Raw genomic sequence first — 22,748 nt, forward strand, 5'->3', positions numbered from 1 at the left:
ACAAGCAGCTCAGCAGGAAGCCCAATGTGGGGCTTGATCCGAAGCCCCTGGGACTGATGGGGTCTGTGATCAAAGGAGCGAGACTGATACAAAGTGAAGGTCAAGCAAAGTTTTATTTCACGCCAGTATCAAGAATCAAACCGACCGGCCGGGGCCAACTCCTACAGAGAGAGCGATGACCCCCAGCTTCACAGACTAGCTTTTATAGAGCAAAGGCCATGTGGTTGAACCTGGCCAATGAGATTGTCTCCACCCGGCCTGACTTGTCCTTGCATTCTGGACTCTGTTATCTCCCCTTGACCTGACCCGTCCTTGTATTTGGGCTCTGTCATCAGGGACTGGTCGACCATATTTTACTGGTTTCCCAGACTTGCTTCTAAGTAAGTTCCTTTGGGGGTGGCGGGGGCTGGGTCTGTTTAAGTTTTACTGCACAAACAACAAAATGGCTGTTCAACCGAGATGGAGTCGCTCTGGCTAAGTAGGCCCTTATAGGACCACGTCCCAAGCCGAAGACAGATGCTTAACAATTGAGCCACCCAGATGCCCCAAATGTCATGTCTTTAACAAGGTCATGTTAAATGGCAAATGTAATAGGATGCTATTTCCTTGATTTGGATGTTACTGGGCAAAGTTGACAGGAGGTCAACCTGTGACTATTTTGTCATATTAGGCTTTATTTTAACATGCTGGAGAAAAGGACTCTTCTTTGCTGGCTTTGGTAAACTCCATGTTGTCAGAGGACTGGTAAGACAACATGGTAATGAACAGCCAGTGACCTCTAGGAGTTGAGAGTGGCCCCTAACCAGCAGCCAGCAGTAGATTAATTCTGCCAACAGCCTGAATAAGCTTGAAAGTTGATTTTTCCTCAGTCAAGCCTCCCGTTAGTAACACAGTCTGTGAGACCCCGAGTAGAGGAACCAGGTAAGTTGTGACTGGATTTCTGACCTATAGAAATTGTAGGAAAAAAACCTGTGTCATTGTAACCTGCTGTTTGTTGTAATCTATTATGTAGCAGTAGAAAACCAATATCATCATTAATACCCATTTACTTATGTGCTTTCACTGTCATTCTCCGGACTCTATGACATTTTGCAATGCCCCTTGTTGTGTTTGAATTTGAATATATTACCCATTTGTAATTGAGTATTTTCAATATGATTTTGTCTTTTTAAATTACTATTTCTGGGGCGCCTGGGTGTCTCAGTGGGTTAAAGCCTCTGCCTTATGCTCAGGTCATGATCCCAGAGTCCTGGGATCGAGCCCCACATTGGGATCTCTGCTCAGCGGGGAGCCTGCTTCCCATCTCTCTCTGCCTGCCTCTCTGCCTACTTGTGATCTCTGTTTGTCAAATGAATAAATAAAATTTAAAAAAAAATTACTATTTCCTCTTCTGAGTTCAGTTAACTCTCATTTCATGACTTCCTGTCTTCCTTCCATTTAATTCCTGGGTCTTTAGTTTCAATTTTACTTTCTAAATTTGAATTTTTTTCAACTCATGAATGCCTGGTTCAGTCTGGGGCATAGTTCTCTTCTGCTTTACTGGTGGGGATGATATTCTTGTTCTTGTTTTCGTTCTCATTCTTGTTTTGGAGAAAATATGGAGCTTCGGTGGAGCACATCTGCAGCTATCTGTTCATTCTGTAATGTCTATTTTCCTGGACCAGTAAAAACAGTTGTGTGTAGGTGGGATAAGAATTTTTACAGCTCTCTAGGTTTCTTTTTTTTTTTTTTGTCTTTTTAATTTAATTTAAATTTTTTTTGTTTTGGGATTTTTTTTAACATCTTAATTTTATTTTATTTTTTTAAAGTGTTCCAAGACTCACTGTTTATGTACCACACCCAGAGCTCCATGCAATACATGCCCTCCATAATACCCACTGCCAGGTTCACCTATCTCTCCACCCCGGTCCCCTCCAAAACCCTCCATTTGTTTCTCAGAGTCTAGGTTTCTTAATTCAAGATCACCCTGTGCTATTAGCACAGTGAAGTACATTTTCACTAATAATGAGAATCTTTGGGGAAGAGAGAGGTTGACAGATCTTCTGATTTTGTGATTCTTTTTTGTTTCTGAAAGTAACACTATTTCCCCTACCTGCTTCTTTTTTACTTTTACTACCATGATTCTTGGGAACCTCCAAGATTTAAGACACTACTTTGTTCCCTATAATAATACCTTCTCAATCTTATTCTCCTTTGACTCTCTCCATATTCAAGTTCCTTTTTGTAGCTTCCACAGTGTATATACCATATCCATATACATGTCCCAGATTTGTTTCAAAATCTCCCCACTCAGAAAAAAAAATAATTTGCAAGAATGATTTTCTCTCTGCCCACTCCACTCTTTTTTTTTGCAGTCACACTAACCATTTTGACATAGTCCCTAAATTTGGCTGTGAAGGATTTGGGTATTTATTTCCTATTTATATATTTAGTCAAAGTTCATAGTATTTTCTGTGTTCTTATTGCAGTGTAACTGTGGGTTACACGTGATTTTCTTGTCTCCTTTGGAACGTAAATCATGAGTAGAGTTGGATGATTTTAACAAAATGAACACACTAGTTGGACCAATATTCACATCAAGAAATGAAATGTTTACCTCAAACTCAGAAGTCCCCTCCTACTATCTTCCAGTGACTTCCTCAAGTAAAGCACTATCCTAATTTTTAGGAATATGGCTTATTTTTATCTGTTTTGAACTTTATATAAATTAAATCAAATCTTGTAAGTCATTCATGTCTGACTTCTTTTACTAAAAAATATGTGAGATTCATTCATGTTCTTAGTTCATTCATTCTCATAAATAGCTATTGTATTCATATTCCTAAATTTATATGTTTTACTCTTCATATTTATTTTGATAGTCTCCAGTTTGTATTTATGACTGGTTCCATAATTATCATTCTTTTATATGTTTTTTATTGAGCACATAAACACAATTCTTTTAAATGAGTACCTAGTAGTGACTTCACTGGGTTTTAGGGTATGCATGTGTTCAACTTTAGTAGATTTTGGAAAAAAAAAAAAAAAAGACACTTCTCCAATGAAGACATACAAATGGCTATCAGACACATGAAAAAATCTTCATCATCACTAGCCATCAGGGAGATTCAAATTAAAACCACATTGAGATACCATCTTATACCAGTTAGAATGGCCTAAATTAGCAAGACAGGAAACAACATGTGTTGGAGAGGATGTGGAGAAAGGGGAACCCTCTTACACTGTTGGTGGGAATGCAAGTTGGTGCAGCCACTTTGGAAAACAGTGTGGAGATTCCTCAAGAAATTAAAAATAGAGCTTCCCTATGACCCTGCAATTGCACTATTGGGTATTTACCCCAAAGATACAGATGGAGTGAAAAGCACGGCCATCTGTACCCCAATGTTTAAAGCAGCAATGGCCATGATCGCCAATCTGTGGAAAGAACCAAGATGCCCTTCAACGGACGAATGGATAAGGAAGATGAGGTCCATATACACTATGGAGTATTATGCCTCCATCAGAAAAGGATGAATACCCAACTTTTGTAGCAACATGGACGGGACTGGAAGAGATTATGCTGAGTGAAATAAGTCAAGCAGAGAGAGTCAAGTATCATATGGTTTCACTTATTTGTGGAGCATAACAAATAACATGGAGGACAAGGGGAGATGTAGAGGAGAAGGGAGTTAAGGGAAATAGGAAGGGGAGGTGAACCATGAGAGACTATGGACTAGGAAAAACAATCTGAGGGTTTTGAAGGGGCGGGTGGTGGGAGGTTGGGGGAACCAGGTGGTGGGTATTGGAGAGGGCATGGATTGCATGGAGCACTGACTGTGGTGCAAAAACAATGAATACTGTTACACTGAAAAGAAATAAAAAATTTTTTAAAAACAGAACTTTTTAAGTGTTTATACCAATTTACGCTCCCACCAGTAGTATACAACAATTCTAATTGCTTTACATATGTGCCAAAACTTAATACTATCTCTTTTTATTCCTTACAACAATTCTGGTAAACAGAGAGAGATTTCACATTGTGAATTTAAACATTGCTAACCAATGATTAATGTGGTTGAAACTCTATTTGTATGCTTATTGGCCATTTGGGTATTCTGTTTTATAAAGTAACTGCTAAACTTATTTACCCATTTTTCTGTTATTTTCTACCTTTTTGAGATTGATTTATAGAAATTCCTTGTGTTTTTTTTATTCTAGATATAAACTGTCTTGTTGAATATATGCATTGCAAATATCTATGCTCATGAGAGAGATTAGTCTGTAGTTCATCTTCTGGTCGTTTTGGGTTTGATTTGTTATTTTCCTAGTTTCCTAAGGTGGAAGCCTATCTCATTAATGTGAGGTTTGTTCTTTTCTAATAGAGGTGGTTACAGCTATAAATTTCCCCTTAAACAATTGCTTTAGCTGCATCCCATAAGTTTGGTATGTTGTATTTTTGCTTTCTCTTGTGACTTTTTTCTTTGACCCACAGGTTATTTTAAACTATGTTGTCTAATTCCCAAATACTAAGGAAATTTCTAATTTCTTTCTGTTCTTGATTTTTTAATTTAATTCCACATACTTTGCATAATTTTAGCCCTTTTGAAATTATGAAGACGTTTTTATGGCTTAGCATATGATCTATTGTGGAGACTATTCCATGTGCACTTGAGAAAAAGATGTGTTCTGCTATGACTGAGTGGAGCTTTCTATAGATGTTCATTAGATCAAGTCAATTGATAGCATTGTTTGATTTGTCTATACCCTTGCTAATTTTCTGACCACTTGTTCTATCAGTTTTGAAAGCAGCATATTGAGATCTTCAACTATCATTATTGAATTGTGTGTTTCTCCCTCCACTTTTGTCAGGTTTTGCTTCATATACAATAATATTGTATTGTATATATGTTAATAATTGTTATTATTGTATATATTATTGTATATATGTTAATAATTCTATCTCCCTGATTGTATATATGTTAATATTATATATATTGTTATTAATACTTGTATTATATATATGTTATTGTATATATTGTATATATGTTAATTGTATATGTTATTGTATTGTATTGTTATTGTATATATGTTCATAATTTTTATATCTCCCTGAAAAATTGACCTTTTCTTTTATCATTGTGAAGAGTCCCTCTTCATCTCTAATAATGTTTATAACAAAGTCTATTTGTGACTTATATTAATGTAGTCACTCAATCTTTCATGATTACTGTTCATATGAATATTTTTTCCATTCTTTTACTTTCAAACTATGTGTATCTTTGGATCAAAAGTGTGTTTCTCATAAATACCATATAGTGGGATCATATTTTTTAAACAGTGTGGCAATATCTGCCTTTTGGTTAGAGTATTTAATTTATTCAGATTGAATGTAACCATTTATGTGGTTGGATTTACAATAGCAATAGCCATATTGCTATTTATTCTTTATATCTCATGTCTTTTTTGTTGTTTTATTTCTCCTTTACAGTCCTTTGTTCTTTTAAACAGATTTTTGTAGTATTCCATTTTAATTTTTTGTTGATGTTTTAACTTTTTTAAAGTTATTTTCTTAGTGTTTTCTCCAAGAATTGTAATATGCATCTTAATTTATTGCAATCAACTTCAGATTAATACTGAGTTTCAGCAAAATACTAAAGCTTTTGTACCAGATAGTTTTATACCCTCTCACTCTTGTATGATTATTGTCATATATATTATTAACATGTTACAAGCCCAACAATTAAGTATTATAAGTATTGTTTTATAAATCTTTTTTCTATTAAAGAAGTTAAAGGAGTTAAAAAAAAAACATGTTTATAGTGTCTTTTATATTACCCTACATATTTACTAGGTCTGGTTTTCTTCATTTCTTCCTGTGCATTCAACTTACCATCTAGTATTGTTCACTTCCCCCAATATAGTTCTATTCCCACCTCTACTTCTTTGTGCTACTGTTGTCATATGTGTTACTTTATGTGTTATAAACCCAGCAATAAAATTTTATAACTATTGTTGTTTGCCTTTTAAGTAAATTAAGAAAAGCTACTAAGTATTTACCCCGAGGGAACAAAAACACTCATTTGAAAGGATACAGACACCCCAGTATTTATAGCAGCATTATCAACAATAGCCAAATTATGGAGAGAGCCCAAATGTCCATTGACTGATGAGTGGATAAAGATGTGGTGTCTATATACAACAGAATATTACTCAGCCATAAAAAAGAATGAAACCTTGCCATTTTCAATGGCATGTTTGAAGACAGAGAGTATTATGCTAGGCAAAATAAGTCAGCGAGAGAAAGACAAATACCATAAGATTTCACTCATATGTGGAATTTAAGAAAGAAAACAAATGAACATGGCTGGGGGGTGGGGAAAGAGAGAGGCAAACCTGAAAACAGACTCTAAACTACAGAAAATAAACTGAGATTTACTGGAGGGGATATGGGGTGGGAGTGGGTTAAGTAGTTGATAGGTATTAAGGAGGGCACTTATTGTAACGAGTCCTCGGTATTGTATGAGAGTGATGAATCACTAAATTCTACACCTGAAACTAATGTCACGGTGTATGTTAACTAACTGGAATCTAAAACTTAAAAGGAAAAAAAAAGAGACCAACAGGTATATGAAAAAATACTCAATATCATTAATCACCAGGGAAATAGAAATTAAAACTATAATGAGATATCACCTCACATCTGTTAGGGTGACTATTATTAAAAAAAGATAAGTTTTGATGAGGATGTGGAGAAAAGAAAACCCTTGTACACTGTTGGTGGAAATGCAAATTGGTGCAACCATTATTAAAAACGGTGAGGAGTTTCCTCAAAAAATTAAAAATAGAGCTACCATATAATACAGCAATCCTCCTTCTGGAAATATATTCAAAGGAATTGAAATTAAGATCTTGAAGTGTTATCTACACTCTCATGTTCATAACAGCCAAGCTATGGAAGCAACATAAATGTCCATTGATGGATAAATGGATGAAGGAAATATGGTAAATATATACAATGGACACTATTCAGCCTTTAAAATAGAAAGGATATCCTGCAATTGTGACTACATGGATAAACCTGGAGGACATTATGCTAAGTGAAATAAGCCAGACACAGAAGGACAAATACTATGAAACCACTCACATAAGGAATCTAGAATACTCAAACACATAAAAGCAGAGTTGATTGGTAATTTCCAAGGGTTGGAAGGAGGAAGAAATGGGGAGGTATTAGTCAAAGGGTACAAAGTGTAAGTTATGCAAGATGAATAAGTCCTAATGCATATGCATTAATAATAGTTAATAGTTAATAATAATAGTTAATAGTTAATAATAGTTAATAGTTAATAATACTGTATTGTACACTTAAAAATGTGTTAATAGGATTTTTTACAGTTAAAATGTAACAGGATATGTCTTATGGTTCTTATCATGATATAATGACAATAATAATAATTATTAACCAAGGAAAAGGGCAGGAGGAAATTTTGGAGGTGTGGATATATTTATGACATAGATTGTGATGATGGTTTCTCAGATGTACAGTTACCTCCAAACTCATCATGTTTTATATATATATATATATATATATATATATATATATATATATAGTGTTTTGTATGTCAATCATACCTCAGTAAGGTGGAGGGTTTTTTTAAAGAAATATACGTATATATTTTTATAATTACTTTTACATCTTCATGTAGATGAAAGTTTCCATCTGCTGCCACTTTCTGTTAACTCGAAGAATTTCCCTTAGTATTTCTTGCAGGGCAGATTTACCAGCAAAAAATTCAGTCCCACTTGAGCTGGGTATATCTTCCTTTCACCTTCATTTCTGAAGGATAGTTTCACTGGATCCTTTCAGCACTTGAAATACATCAACTCTTACTCTCTACTGGCTACTATTATTACTGATGAAGAGTTAGTTGTTATATTAGGATTCCCTTGTACAGGTTGAGTCATTTTATTACAATCAAGATTTTCTCTTCACCTTTGGCTTTCAAAGGTTTGACTATGATGTGCCTAGATGGGGATCCCAGAGTTTCTTTTACCTGGATATGTAGATTAATGTCTTTTATGAAATTTGGCAAGTTTCCAGCCATTATTTCTGCTCCTTTCTTTTTCTATTTCATTACGTGTATATTGGTATACTTGATGACACCCCACATGTCTCTAATGCTGCTTTTCTTCATTCTTTTTAGTCCCCATTCTTCAAGGTGGATAAGTTCCATTGACCAGCCTTCAAGTTTACCGATTATTTCTTCTGCCAGAACAGATCTACTGTAGAATGTTTCATTCTAGTTATTGTACTTTTCAACTCCAGAATTTCCAGTTGAATCTTTTCTTCTTTTTGTTGATATTCTCTATTTTATGAGAAGTTTACTCATTCTTTACTTTAACATTTTAAGTATGATTTCTTTTAGTTCTTTGAACGTATTTATAACTTATTTGAAGGCTTCATTGAGCCAGCATCCGGGCTCCCTCAGAGACACCTTCTGTTGACTTTTTTTCTTGTGTGTGGGTAACACTTTCTGTTTTCTTTTGCATTTTTTGTTGTTTTTGTTGTTGTTGAAAATCAACATTTTAGATAATATGCTATATTCATTCTGGATTCTGATTCCCCACCCTCTGGGAGGGAATGTCCTTGCTGTTTGTTTATTTTCTGTTTTAGTGACATGCTTGGGCTAATTCTGTAGTCTGTTTCCCCAAAATGTGCAGACTATCATGTCCCTGCTCAGTTTCTTTTACAATTCTTGTTTTTATTTTTAAGCCTGCATTTGTAGGGTCACCCATGGGTCATTATAACTTAATGCAGCAGCAATTGATCAGAGGTTCTGCTTCAATATCTTGTGCCAGTTAGGCTTCTACAATTTACTATTGGGTCTGAGTATGATTTGAGGAATATTCTCAAAGTTCAAGGAGTTTACAAATATATCCTAGTTTTTACTTTCTACATTCCCAAGGCCTCACATTCATCCAGGGATGAGTAGATTCCTAAGACCCTATCTGGTCCCTCCTGAGCATGCATAGCCTAGCTTATGTGCACAGACTTCTAGACCACCAGGCATAAGTGGGATTTTAGCAAGATTCTCTCTGGCTGTCTTATTCCCTGGAGTCTCCTGTTAAATTTCTGACTGCTCTGCCATTTTATTGCTTGTTCCAAGCAGTATTGTGACTTCAAACTTGTTGAAATGTTCATCTTCCCTGATTATTTGCTCCTAAGATCTTTGCTGTTATTTCTATAACATCCTAAGACGTTGATTTTTCTTCATGCTCTTTCTCAAATAATGTCAGTTTCCTCTGATAAAGCAGAGGAATTGTCACATTCCATGGCCTGGCTGGCAGCCTAGTAGAAATTCCGCCCGATCACCTGAAGTTAGGAGGGGGTGCTGTTCAAAGAATCCTCTAACTAAAATACTACAGACTTCTACTGTTATTATTAGGTCTTAGTTTAGATTCCCTTATTAAATGCTTCCCAATTTTTCTTCCTTTGGTCAGTTTTCGGAGTCTGAAACTTTGTCCAGTTTTATCACTGCGTTTTAGTTTATTTAAAGTTATTGAAATGTTTTCAGTGTCAACATATGTGGTATATTTTGGTGTATTTTCCATGTGAATTGAAAACAATGTATATACAGCAGTTGTTGGTATACATACACTTAATTTTTATATCTTTTTGATGTATTGGCTCTTTCATTTTGAAGTGTCTCTCTTTATCTTCATATCTTCGTAAAGTTTTCTTTGATTAATATTAATGTAGGCATTCCACTTTCTTATTAGTAGATGCACCATATTTTTTCCATTCTTTACTTTAGATCTATGTTATTATACTTACAATCTTTCTTTTGTGGGCAACATATATTTAAATGTTTTTCTTGTGAGAAGCCTTGCTTTGTAATCCAATCTAACAATTTCTGCCTTTTAATTAGAGTATTTAATGATATTTGTTTAATGCAATTGTTGATGTGGTTGGATTTAAGTCTACCACTCTGCTGCATGTTTTTTTTTTTTTCCCCACATCTGTGTCCTTTATTCTTCTTTACCTGTCTTTTTGGTATATTCATTTTATCTCTTTTAATAGTAGTTGAGTAGCGATGTCATAGCTGGAGTCTTTAATATTTGTGAAACTTAACTGGAAAATCTCAGAAAAGGAAAATACAACCTTTGAAAGGCATGTAGAATAGGCTTTCCTCTTTGAAATTTCAGCCTTTTTGAAAGTCTCTCCTCAGTTTCAATCAACTTTTCAGCACCAAACTCTGACCTCTGTCTTCTCATTCTGATAAGACTGTATATTTTTGTTTAAGCTATATTCTTCCAGCTTTTCCTTAAAACCAACAAACACCTTCAGGGGAAGATCTGAGGAAATGTTGAGCTCACCTAACTTATCTTGTGTCCCTTTTCTGAAAAAAAAAAAAAAAAAAAAAAAAGTTTTCCCATTTATTCTACTTTGAATGATCTCCAATTCTTTCAAGTAGCTTTTTTAAATCATTCTTTTAGTTAGACTTTATATTTTTTATAATTAAAAGGGCTAGATGTCTGGTCTGAGACTTTTGACATCTCAATAGCAATGAGTACACCTAGCATACAGATATTGCTTCTAAATACCATTCTCTCCAAAAGGAACCAGAGTTCCTTGGAGATATAACTGATTCTAGAGCTGAGGAAAGGAAAATGCAAAATGATCATAGAATGTAAGAATGCATTAAAAAATGATAGGTGCATGCCAGATATCAGAAAGTAAGGATGTGTTCAAAAAATGGTGGAGACATGCTTCTCACACAGATAGGTGAAAAATAACTGAAAAAATAAATGCATACCATAAAAACTCAAATCACAATATAGTATGGCTATATTAATATCAAACAACATAGACTTCATAAAGTTTTGCAATAAATAATTTTAAAATTTAGTGATAATAGGAACAATAAAGAAATAGATAACATTTCTAAATATGTGTGCACCTAATACTATACCTTTGAAATAAATGATGCAAAAGTTGAAAAAAATAAAAGAAAAAAATTGCAATCATAGATTTTTTTTTCAAGTTTTTATTTTAACTCCACTTAGTTAATGTACAATATTATATTAGTTTCAAGTGTACAACAAAGTGATTCAACACTTCTATAAAATACCCAGCTCTCATCACAGCAAGTGTACTTCTTAATCCTCATTACCTATTTCACCCATCCTCCCACCCATCTCCCCTCTGGTAACCATCAGTTTGATCTTTGATTCCTATAGTTAATACTCTTTTCCTTGGCTTATCTCTTGCACTCTCTCTCTCTATCTCCCTCCCTTACTCCCTCTCCCCCTCCCCACTCCCTCCCTCTCTGTTTTTTTTTTCCCATTTGTTTATTTGTTTTCTTTCCTAAATTTAACATGAGTGAAATCGTATGGTATTTGGCTTTCTCTGACTGGCTTATTTCACTTAGCATTATACTCTCTAGCTCCATCCTTGTCACTGCAAATAGCAAGGTTTCATGCTTTTTATGGCTGAATAATATTCCACTGTATATATAAATGACATCTTCTTTATCCACTCATTAATAGATGGACACGTGTACTGCTTCCATATCTTGACTATTGTAAATTGTGCTGCTATAAACATTAGAGTTCATGTATCCCTTAAAATTAGTGTTTTTGAATTCTTTGGGTAAATACTTTATTTTTAACTTTTTGAGGAACCCCCATACTACATTCCAGAGTGACCACACTGGTTGGCATTTCCCATCAACAGAGCAAGAGGGCTTCTTTTTCCCCACATCCTCACCAACATGCATTGTTTCTTGTGTTGTTGATTTTAGCCATTCTGACAGGTATGAGATGATATCTCATTGTGTTCTTTATTTGAATCTCTCTGATGGTAAGTGATGACAGACATCTTTCCATGTGTCTATTGGCCATCTGTATGTCTTCTTTGAGGAAATATATGTTCATGTTTCTTGCCCATTTTTCAGTTGGAATATTTGTTTTGGGGGTATTGAGTTTTTTAAGTTCTTTATATATTTTGAATACTAACCTTTTATCAAGTATGCCATTTGTGAATATCTTCTTCCATTCTATAGATTGCTTTTTAGTTTTTTAATTATTATTATTTTTTTTTTTTTGCTATGCAGAAGCTTCTTATTTTGATGTAGTGCCAGTAGTGTTTTGTTTTTGTTTTTGTTTTTTGCTTTTGTTTCCCTTGCCTTAGGAAACATACCTAGTAAGAAATTGCTACAGCCTATGTCAAAAAAAAATTACTGCCTGTATTCTCCTATAGGACTTTTATGGCTTGCTGTCTCACATTTACGTCTTCAATCCATTTTGAATTTATTTTTATGTATGATGTAAGAAAATGGCCCAGTTTCAATCTTTTCCATTTTGTTGTCCAGTTGTCCCAACATCATTTGTTGAAAAGACAGTCTTTTCTCATTGGATATTCTTTCCTATTTTGTTGAAAATTAATTGAGCGTACAGTTGTGGGTTTACTTTGGGATTTCCATTCTGTTCCATTGGTCTATGTCTGGTTTTGTGCCCGTACCATACTGTTTTTATCACTACAGCTTCATAACATAACTTGAAGTCCTGAATTGTGATGCGTCCAGATTTACTCTTCTTTTCCAAGATTGCTTTGGCTATTCAGGGTCTCTTGTGGTTCCATACAATTTTAGAATAGATTGTGCTAGTTCTGTGAAAAATACTAATGCTATTTTGATAAGGATTTCATTAAATGTATAGATTTTAACAGTATTTGTTTTTTCAATTCATAAGCATAAAATGTTTTCCCTTTTGTTTGCATCTTTTTCAATTTCTTTCATCCGTGTTTTATTGTTTTCAGAGTACAGATATTTCCTCTTTTTGCTTTGATTTATTCCTAGGTATCTTATTTTTGGTGCAATTGCAAATAGGACTGTTTTCTTAATTGCTCTTTCTGCTGCTTCATTATTGATACATAGAAATGCAACAGATTTCTGTACATTGATTTTTATTCTGTGACTTCACTGAATTCATTTGTCAGTTCTAGAAGTTTTTTGTGGAGTCTTTCAGGTTTTCTATATATAGTATCATGTCATATGAAAAGACTGAAAGTTCTACTTCTTCCTTACCAATATGAATGCCTTTTATTTCTTTTTCTTTTTGTTGTCTGGTTTTGGCTAGAACATCTAATAGTTTGTTGAATAGAAGTAGTGAGTGTGGACATCCTTGTCTTGTCCCTGGCCATAGAGAAAAAGCTATTGGGTTTTTCCAATGAGGGCTGATGTTAGCTGTGGGTTTTCCATATGTGGCCTTTATTATATGGAGGTATGTTTCTTGTAAACCTACTTTGTTGAGGGTTTTTATCATGAATGGATGTTGTACTTTATCTAATGCTTTCTCTGCATCTATGGAATGATCATATGGTTCTTATTCTTTTCCTTGTTGATGTGATGTCATCACATTGATTGATTTGTGAATGTAGAATGATCTTTGTAACCCAGGAATAAGTCCTCCTTGATTGTGGTGAATGATTCTTTTAATGTACTGTTGGATTCAGTTTGCTAATAATTTATTGAGAATTTTTGCATCTATGTTCATTAGAGGTATTGGCTGTAGTTCTCTTTTTTGTTGGAGTCTTTATCTGGTTTTGGAATAATGGTAATGCTGGCCTCTTAGAATGAATTTGGACTTTGTCCTTCCTCTTCTATTTTTAGAATGGTTTGAGAAGACTAGCTATAAACTTCCTTAAATGTTTAGTAGAATTTACCTGTGAAGCTTTCTGGTCCTGGACTTTTTTGTTGGGAGTTTTTTGACTACTGATTCAATTTCTTTGCCAGTTACTGGTCAGTTCAAATGTTCTATTTCTTCCTGTTTCAGTTTCGGTAGTTTATTTGTTTCAAGGAATTTATCCATTTCTTCCACATTGTCCAATTTGTTGACATACAGTTTTTCATAATACCTCTTATAATTGTTTGTATTTCTGTCCTGCTGGTTGTTATTCTCTTGACTCAATTGTGATTTTATTTATTTGGGTCCTTTCTGGTTTTGTCTTGATAAGTCTGGCTAGTGGTTTATCAAATTAATTTTTTTTCCAGAAAATCAACTGGTTTCATTGATCTGTCCTATAGTTTTCTTAGTTTCTATATCATTTATTTCTGCTCTAATCTTTATTATTTCCTTTCTTCTGCTGTCTTTAAGCTTTATTGGTTGTTCTTTTCTAACTACTTTCAGTATCAGGTTAGATTTTTTTTTTTTTTATTTTCCTTGCTTCTTGAGGTAGCCTGTATTGTTATAAACTTCTCTCTTAGAACCACTTTTTCTGCATCCCAAAAGATTTCAGTCATGATGTTTTCATTTTCATTTGTCTGCATGTACTTTTTTATTTCTGTTTTTATTTCTCGGTTGACTCATTCATTGTTTAGTAGCATGATATTTAACTTCCAAGTTTTTGTGATCTTCCCATATTTTTTCCTGTGTTTGACCTCTAGTTTCATAGCTTTGTGGTCAGAAAAGATGCATGATTTCGGGCTTCTTGAATTTGTTGAGGCTTCGTTTATAGGTTAATATACAATCAAAAGAATGTTTTGTGTGTACTTGTAAAGAACGTGTTCTTCTGTTTTAGGATGGAATGTTCTGAATATATCTGTTAAGTCCAGCTGGTCCAATGTCATTCAAAGCTATTGTTTCCTTGTTTTTTTTTTTTTTCTATTTAGATGATCTGTCCTTTGATGTAAATGGGATGTTCAAGTCCCCTACTATTATTGTATTTATTGATTACTTTCTTTATGTTTGTTACTTACAGTTTTACTTATTTGGGTGCTCCTATGTTGGCTGCATAGATATTAATAATTGTTATATTTTCTTGTGGATTGTTCTTTTTATTATTATATAGTGTCCTTCTTTGTCTCTTGTTACAGTTTTTGCTTTAAAGTTTAGTTTTTCTGATATAGGTACTGCTATTCCAACTTTCTTTAGACATTCATGTGCCTAATAAATTTTTTCCATCCCCTTTCAATCTGCAGGTGACCTTAGGCCTAAAATGACCTTAGGTCTACCTCCTATAGGCAACATATAGATGAGTCTTGTTTTTATCCATTCTGTCACCCTATATCTTTTGATTGGAGTGTTTAGTCCATTTGCTTTCAAAGTAATTATTGATATATATGTATTTATTGGCATTTTATTATTCATTTTTTGGTTGATTCTGAAGATATTCTCTGATCCTTTCTTGTATTTCTCTCTTTCATGTTTTGCTGATTTTCCTTAGTAATATATTTGGATTTCATTCTCTTTATTGTTTGAATATGTATTAGTATGTTTTGATACATGGTTAAATTTGTATATGAACTTGTGCATTTTACAGTCTATATTAAGTTGATGGTCATTTAAGTTTCATTTAAGTTTGAACCTATTCTTTACTCTTCTCCCTACATTTTAGGTATATGTTATTATATTTTACATCCTTTTATTTTGTGAGTTCCTAGAACTGATTTTTTTACAGAAATATTCATTTTTACTACTGTCACCATGAGTCTCTCCTTTACACCTAAAGAATCCCTTTAATATTTCTTGAAGGGCTAGTTTAGTGGTCATAAGCTCCCTTAGTTCTTGTCTAGGAAATTTCATCTCTTCTTCTATTCTGTCTGATAGCACTGCTGGATAGAGTATTCTTGGCTACAGATTTTTCCCATTGGCACTTTGAATATATTATGCCACTCTCTTCTGGCTTAGAAGATTTCTGCTAAAAAAATCAGCTGATAGCCTTGTGGGTTTTCCCTGGAATGTTACTATCTTTTTTTGTCCTGCTACTTTTAAATTTTTTTTCTTTATCACTACATTTTGCCAATTTAATTACACCATATCTTGGTGTGGAGCTGCTCTTGTTAATTTTGTTGAGGGTTCTCTGTGCCTCTTGATATTGCTATCTGTTTCCTTCCCTAGACTATGGAAATTTTCAGCCATTATTTCTTCAAAAAAATTTCTGCCCCTTTTCTCTCTCTTCTTCTGGAATTCCTATAATACAAATGTTATTATGTTTGATGGAGTCACTGAGTTCCCTAAATCTACTCTTGTTTTATTTAATTCTTTTTCTCTCTTTTGTTCAGCTTGATTACTCTCCATTACTCTGTCTTCTAGGTCATTAATTTGTCTGCTTCTTCCAGCCTGCTGTTCATTCTATCAAGCATTCTTCTCATTTTGTTTATTGAGCCCTTTATCTTTTCTATGTTATTCCTTATCTCTACATTAGGGTCTCACTTATGTCTTCCACTCTTTTCTCAAGTTCAGTGAGTATCCTTATGATTGTTGCTTTAAATTCTCCATCAAGCATAATACGTATATCTGTTTCACTTAGATCTCTGGCCATAGTCCTATCCTGTTCTTTCATTTGGGATAAATTACTGTGCCTTAGCACTTCAAATAAATTTATGCATCTGCGCATGTTTCTGTGACTTGGGAATATCAGCTGTGTCTCCTGTTCTTGAGGATAATGTCCTTATGAAAAAAAAAGGTCCTCTAGTCCCCTGCCATGTAGTGTTCCCTCTTCCTCAGGTCCTGATGCTTCCAGGAATGTCTCCAGTTTGTTTTGGCTGTGCTCTGCTATTTTATTTTGGTCATTTTATCCTTCAGACCTGTTTGTTATCTTTGCCTGCTGTGGGCAGTATTTAGTCCCTAGGCTTAATGTGGTGTGTCTTAACTAGGTGTGCTGTGGTCTGAAATGAGACCTGTCACACCACCACTGGAACTGAGACTCCACAAAACTCCCCATTCAGGAGATGTGTGAGGAGGGGTTTGGGCCTGTCTTCTGAGGAAAGGAATCCACTCTGCTGGGACTGAGGCAAGTATAACTGGGAAGGACAGTTCTATGGGAGCATGAAGGACATAGCCTGGTATAAGCAAGTTAGGTAGCAAGTGTCAGCTCTGTGCTATTTCCTACAGGTGGTCCTGCACTTATGTTGAGGAGTGGGGGAGGGAAATGGCACCTGCCAATTCCTTTGTTCCTAAAGGAGTCTTCCCATGAATGCTGCCTCACTGAGACATGTTCCAAGATGAGCAAATAAGTTCCTCACTGTGTGTCCCAGGTGCTCTTCAGATCATTATTTCCACATTGTATGCCCATGGGCTATTTGCCCTGCCTTCTCTCTAAGAGCAGTCCTAATAATTTCTGCGCTCTATGCAAGCCAAGCCCACTGACCTTTAAACTCTAGGCCTTAAGCCCCACTAGTTGCAAGAGTTCACAATATTCAGCCCTTCTGTCTTTCCAAGTCAATTGCTATGGAAATTCATGTTCCCCATGTACTCCCCTTTGTGCTAATCTATCTCCTACCCCTCTCCATGACTATGACTACTCCCTTTTCTCAATAGCAGCCATAATCTGTTTTTCCCAAACCACATCTTTACACTTCCTATATTCTTTGATGTGGCTTCTTCTCTATCTTTAGTTGTGGAGTTTGTTCTGCCAGCCTTGAGGTTGATTTCTAGGGATTTAGGATGATTTGATAGTTATCTAATTGTATCTGAGGGAAAGACAAGCCTAGGGTCCTCCTGTTCCACTGCAATCTTCCCCTCTCTCCCATAATCAGAGATTTTTAAATGCTTCTCTTTGTGATTATAAAATAAATAAACTTTAAAAAATCAGTTAAATATATTGAATAATTGAGTAGCACTAATTATCAAATTAACTAAATGATGACATTTTTAAGACATTACACTACATGATGGAAAACTACAAATCCCTTTCAAGTGTACATGGAACATTCATCAAGATTAACAATACGTTAGAGCATAAATTAAGTCTCAAGAAATCCAATGGTATTAACATTATGAACCCAGTTCAAGATGGTGACAAGGGAAGATCCTAAACTCACCTCTTCCCAGGGACACCAAATCTAGAGCTTTATGTGGAACAATATCCTCTTTTTTAAAAACTAGCTGATCAACTCCTACACATAAGGCCAATAGGAAAAAATACTTCAAAGTGGGTTGGAGAGTCTGTGACACAATTTCATGATAAACATCAACTCAAAGCTCAGGAACCACAATAAGGAGGGATTTCAAAACACAGAGCTTCTCCATGAGGAGAGAGGAATTTTAACCTCATATTAGGTACCCCAACTTTTGAGACCTTCACCTAAGAGATGAGCTCCCAAGACCTCTAACTTTGGAAACCACTTGGGCTTGTGACCATGAGACCCACAGGGCTATAGTAAACTGAGAAATGACTCTTAAACTGCCCATGCACTGTGACTTATTCACACCAGTGCCAAGCACAGAGGCAGCCAGCTGAGAGGCATCCAGGCTTTCTATGAACCAGACCTGAACATTCTCTAGGAAAGATCATATGTTAGGCCACAAAACAAGTCCTAATAAATTCAAGAAAATTTAAATAATGTTAAGCAACTTCTCTTGCCACAATTGTATGACAATAAAAATCAGTTACAAGATGAAAACTGGAAAGACCAAGGTCAAGATGAGCATTATTGCAATTAGTACTGGCAGCAGCACTGAAAGGAATGTTGACAGTCTAAAGAATTTAGTGTTTAATTGCTGTTCTGCAAGGAAAATAAACCAACTGCTATGTATTTTGCCTAGATGGCAGAGCCAGTTGCCTCTAGGACAGATTATTTTATGCTTTTGTGTTTTTCTTTTTTTTTTTTTTTATAATTTTATTTTTTATAAACATATATATATATATTTTTTTTTCCCCCAGGGGTACAGGTCTGTGAATCTCCACGTTTACAAACTTCACAGCACTCACCATAGCACATAACTTACCCAATGTCCATAACCCCCCCAACCCCCCTCTGCCCAGCAACCCTCAGTTTGTTTTGTGAGATTAAGAGTCTCTTATGGTTTGTCTCCCTCCCAATCCCAACTTGTTTCATTTACTCTTCTCCTACCACATCAACCCCCCATGTTGCATCTCCTCTCCCTCATATCAGGGAGATCATATGATAGTTGTCTTTCTCTGATTGACTTATTTCGCTAAGCATGATACCCTCTAGTTCCATCCACATTGTCGCAAATGGCAAGATTTCATTTCTTTTGATGGCTGCATAGTATTCCATTGTATATATATACCACATCTTCTTTATCCATTCGTCTGTTGATGGACATCTAGGTTCTTTCCATAGTTTGGCTATTGTAGACATTGCTGCTATAAACATTCGGGTGCACGTGCCCCTTCGGATCACTACGTTTGTATCTTTAGGGTAAATACCCAGCAGTGCAATTGCTGGGTCATAGGGTAGTTCTATTTTCAACATTTTGAGGAACCTCCATGCTGTTTTCCAGAGTGGTTGCACCAGCTTGCATTCCCACCAACAGTGTAGGAGGGTTCCCCTTTCTCCGCATCCTCACCAGCATCTGTCATTTCCGGACTTGTTAATTTTAGCCATTCTGACTGGTGTGAGGTGGTATCTCATTGTGGTTTTGATTTGTATTTCCCTGATGCCGAGTGATATGGAGCACTTTTTCATGTGTCTGTTGGCCATCTGGATGTCTTCTTTGCAGAAATGTCTGTTCATGTCTTCTGCCCATTTCTTGATTGGATTATTTGTTCTTTGGGTGTTGAGTTTGCTAAGTTCTTTATAGATTTTGGACACTAGCCCTTTATCTGATATGTCGTTTGCAAATATCTTCTCCCATTCTGTCAGTTGTCTTTTGGTTTTGTGAACTGTTTCCTTTGCTGTGCAAAAGCTTTTGATCTTGATGAAATCCCAATAGTTCATTTTTGCCCTGGCTTCCCTTGCCTTTGGCGATGTTCCTAGGAAGATGTTGCTACGGCTGAGGTCAAAGAGGTTGCTGCCTGTGTTCTTCTCAAGGATGTTGATGGATTCCTTTCTCACATTGAGGTCCTTCATCCATTTTGAGTCTATTTTCGTGTGTGGTGTAAGGAAATGATCCAATTTCATTTTTCTGCATGTGGCTGTCCAATTTTCCCAACACCATTTATTGAAGAGGCTGTCTTTTTTCCATTGGACATTCTTTCCTGCTTTGTCGAAGATTAGTTGACCATAGAGTTGAGGGTCTATTTCTGGGCTCTCTATTCTGTTCCATTGATCTATGTGTCTGTTTTTGTGCCAGTACCATGCTGTCTTGATGATGACAGCTTTGTAATAGAGCTTGAAGTCCGGAATTGTGATGCCACCAACTTTGGATTTCTTTTTCAATATTCCTTTGGCTATTCGCGGTCTTTTCTGGTTCCATATAAATTTTAGGATTATTTGTTCCATTTCTTTGAAAAAAATGGATGGTACTTTGATAGGAATTGCATTAAATGTGTAGATTGCTTTAGGTAGCATAGACATTTTCACAATATTTATTCTTCCAATCCAGGAGCATGGAACATTTTTCCATTTCTTTGTGTCTTCCTCAATTTCTTTCATGAGTACTTTATAGTTTTCTGTTTATAGATTCTTAGTCTCTTTGGTTAGGTTTATTCCTAGGTATCTTATAGTATTGGGTGCAATTGTAAATGGGATGGACTCCTTAATTTCTCTTTCTTCTGTCTTGTTAGTGTAGAGAAATGCGACTGATTTCTGTGCATTGATTTTATATCCTGACACATTACTGAATTCCTGTACAAGTTCTAGCAGTTTTGGAGTGGAGTCTTTTGGGTTTTCCACATATAGTATCATATCATCTGCAAAGAGTGATAGTTTGACTTCTTCTTTGCCGATTTGGATGCCTTTAATTTCTTTTTGTTGTCTGATTGCTGAGGCTAGGACTTCTAGTACTATGTTGAATAGCAGTGGTGATAATGGACATCCCTGCCATGTTCCTGACCTTAGCGGAAAAGCTTTCAGTTTTTCTCCATTGAGAATGATATTTGCGATGGGTTTTTCATAGATGGCTTTGATAATATTGAGGTATGTGCCCTCTATCCCTACACTTTGAAGAGTTTTGATCAGGAAGGGATGCTGTACTTTGTCAAATGCTTTTTCAGCATCTATGGAGAGTATCATATGGTTCCTGTTTTTTCTTTTATTAATGTGTTGTATCACATTGATTGATTTGCGGATGTTGAACCAACCTTGCAGCCCTGGAATAAATCCCACTTGGTCGTGGTGAATAATCCTTTTAATGTACTGTTGAATCCTATTGGCTAGTATTTTGGTGAGAATTTTTGCATCTGTGTTCATCAAGGATATTGGTCTGTAGTTCTCTTTTTTGATGGGATCCTTGTCTGGTTTGGGGATCAAGGTGAGGCTGGCCTCATAAAATGAGTTTGGAAGTTTTCCTTCCATTTCTATTTTTTGGAACAGTCTCAGGAGAATAGGAATTAGTTCTTCTTTAAATGTTTGGTAGAATTCCCCCGGGAAGCTGTCTGGCCCTGGGCTTTTGTTTGTTTGGATATTTTTGATGACTGTTTCAATCTCCTTACTGGTTATGGGTCTGTTCAGGCTTTCTATTTCTTCCTGGTTCAGTTGTGGTAGTTTATATGTCTCTAGGAATGCATCCATTTCTTCCAGATCGTCAAATTTGTTGGCATAGAGTTGCTCATAATATGTTCTTATGATTGTCTGTATTTCTTTGGTGTTAGTTGTGATCTGTCCTCTTTCATTCATGATTTTATTTATTTGGGTCCTTTCTCTTTTCTTTTTGATAAGTCTGGCCAGGGGCTTATCAATCTTATTAATTCTTTCAAAGAACCAGCTCCTAGTTTCGTTGATTTGTTCTATGGTTTTTTTGGTTTCTATTTCATTGATTTCTGCTCTGATCTTTATGATTTCTCTTCTCCTGCTGGGTTTAGGGTTTCTTTCTTGTTCTTTCTCCAGCTCCTTTAGGTGTAGGGTTAGGTTGTGTACCTGAGACCTTTCTTGTTTCTTGAGAAAGGCTTGTACCGCTATATATTTTCCTCTCAGGACTGCCTTTGTTGTGTCCCACAGATTTTGAACTGTTGTATTTTCATTATCATTTGTTTCCATGAATTTTTTCAATTCTTCTTTAATTTCCTGGTTGACCCATTCATTCTTTAGAAGGATGCTGTTTAGTCGCCATATATTTGGGTTCTTTCCAAATTTCCCTTGCGATTGAGTTCTAGCTTCAGAGCATTGTGGTCTGAAAATATGCAGGGAATGATCCCAATTTTTTGATAACAGTTAAGACCTGATTTAGAACCAAGGATGTGATCTATTCTGGAGAATGTTCCATGTGCACTAGAGAAGAATGTGTATTCTGTTGCTTTGGGATGAAATGTTCTGAATATGTCTGTGATGTCCATCTGGTCCAGTGTGTCATTTAAGGCCTTTATTTCCTTGTTGATCTTTTGCTTGGATGATCTGTCCATTTCAGTGAGGGGAGTGTTAAAGTCCCCTACTATTATTGTATGATTGTCGATGTGTTTCTTTGATTTTGTTATTAATTGGTTTATATAGTTGGCTGCTCCCGCGTTAGGGGCATAGATATTTATAATTGTTAGATCTTCTTGTTGGACAGATCCTTTGAGTATGATATAGTGTCCATCTTCATCTCTTATTATAGTCTTTGGTTTAAAATCTAAGTGATCTGATATAAGGATTGCCACTCCTGCTTTCTTCTGATGTCCATTAGCATGGTAAATTCTTTTCCACCCCCTCACTTTAAATCTGAAAGTGTCTTCGGGTTTAAAATGAGTTTCTTGTAGGCAACATATAGATGGGTTTTGTTTTTTGATCCATTCTGATACCCTGTGTCTTTTGATTGGGGCATTTAGCCCATTAACATTCAGGGTAACTATTGAGAGATATGAATTTAGTGCCATTGTATTGCCTGTAAGGTGACTGCTATTGTATATTGTTTCTGTTCCTTTCTGATCTACTACTTTTAGG

The sequence above is a fragment of the Lontra canadensis genome, unplaced genomic scaffold (genome assembly GCF_010015895.1).
Source record: "Lontra canadensis isolate GAN:19392208 unplaced genomic scaffold, GSC_riverotter_1.0 scaffold222, whole genome shotgun sequence".
NCBI classification, from domain to species: domain Eukaryota; kingdom Metazoa; phylum Chordata; class Mammalia; order Carnivora; family Mustelidae; genus Lontra; species Lontra canadensis.